Genomic DNA, 1,535 nt, shown 5'->3' on the forward strand with positions numbered 1-1,535 from the left:
TTTCATATCATGATAGTGAAAGAAGAAGTGTTCAATATTGAGAGTCCACTGCAAAACCAAAGGCCTGGGAAATTGTTTAGCCATTGTATCTAATCATATTTATATCTCGTACGCATCTGTCCACCCCAGTACCTTTAGCTCTGTGTATTTTTTTCTGGCCAATTTTAATTTCGCAGCCTAAATTCTGAACTTGCGACGAAGTGCCAACGGCAGAGTCACTCACTAGGTGGGGGTCATGGGGTGTCACTAGAGTGATCGTGTGTCGAATTCGTTTGCTCGTTCCAAAACACACAACTTTCGTCTGTAGTTCTCGGTAACATTCACATCAACCCTTCACCTATCGAACTTCGTTCTGGCTGATGCCAGACGACTCTATTCGGCTAAGAAGAGATCTACTACTTGAAAATGTTAAGGGACTATTACCAATTAATATCCACTAAAAACTCTTCTAATATATATATATATATATATATATATATATATATATATATATATATGTATATATATGTATATATTAGAGATGTATCGGATGTCGAATTTCAGACATCCGCGGATGCGGATGTATATGCTGATGTCATTTTGCGGATGCAAATGCGAATGCGGATATCAGTCTACTAAAATGCGGATGCAAATGCGGATGCGGATATCAAAATATGACATCCTCGCGGATGCGGATGCGGATGTTTTTACGTTAAACGTTCTCACCAAGAGGACACCCCCCCCACCCACAAAAAAAAAAAAAAAGCCTGTTTCACTGTCAGACCATGCAGACAGGAGAAGTAACAAATTAAAACAAGGTGGGAGAACCAAAATACTGCCAAATGAGTTCGAATGGTGTCTTAATAGTTGATACTTTTCTCTTTGAAAGTATTTAAGTCATAAAGAGACCTAAATACAGACGCAGGAAGGGAACTGCTGTTGATGTGGAGTCACTAAGTTTTTTTTTGTGATATCTTCATAAGGTTGTAAGGCTTGTACACATCTATGCATAATCAACCACTCAGTATTGCTGAGCTGTTTGATTTTGGAGTTGGTAGCAGCAAACACGCACAAAGATTCCTTTATTTCTAGTGTTCTTCTTAGCATGTGTAAGGTGCTATTCCATCTTGTGGGCGTATCATGAATACCAGAGAGTTTAGGTACTTGCAGCCTGTCCTGAATCTTTTTAAGTTCCTCTTGTGCCATAGTTGCGTGATGAAAGTGCGTAGCAATACTACGAGTTTTTCTTATCATGTTTTCTATATCACAATGTGATGATAACCCAGTTTTAGCAATCAGCTGTATTTTATGCACAGTACAATCCAAATTACTTATATTTACACCTGAGAGAAACAGAGCTTTTTTCATATTTGCTCCAGCATCACGCAGAACACAGTGCACATTTGTACTAGATATGTTCCACTTCATCAGCATATCATCAAACATTTTGGAAATATACTCTCCTGTATGTCGTTCTTCCAGTGGTTCAGCACCTAGCACAAAGTTTGTTCTTTCAAATTCCTTATTTATGGTATGTGCAGTTAAACTTAGCAATG

At 38.2% G+C, this 1,535-nt stretch overlaps 1 protein-coding gene across 7 annotated transcripts in view; it reads left to right on the top strand.

The window, feature by feature from the left end:
* LOC143017862 (uncharacterized) overlaps nt 1-1,535 on the top strand; it is a 406,996-nt gene that overhangs the window by 178,125 nt on the left and 227,336 nt on the right. The window lies entirely within an intron of this gene.

This window comes from Oratosquilla oratoria, chromosome 33 (genome assembly GCF_046742065.1).
Source record: "Oratosquilla oratoria isolate Oo_2021 chromosome 33, ASM4674206v1, whole genome shotgun sequence".
Classification (NCBI taxonomy): Eukaryota; Metazoa; Arthropoda; class Malacostraca; order Stomatopoda; family Squillidae; genus Oratosquilla; species Oratosquilla oratoria.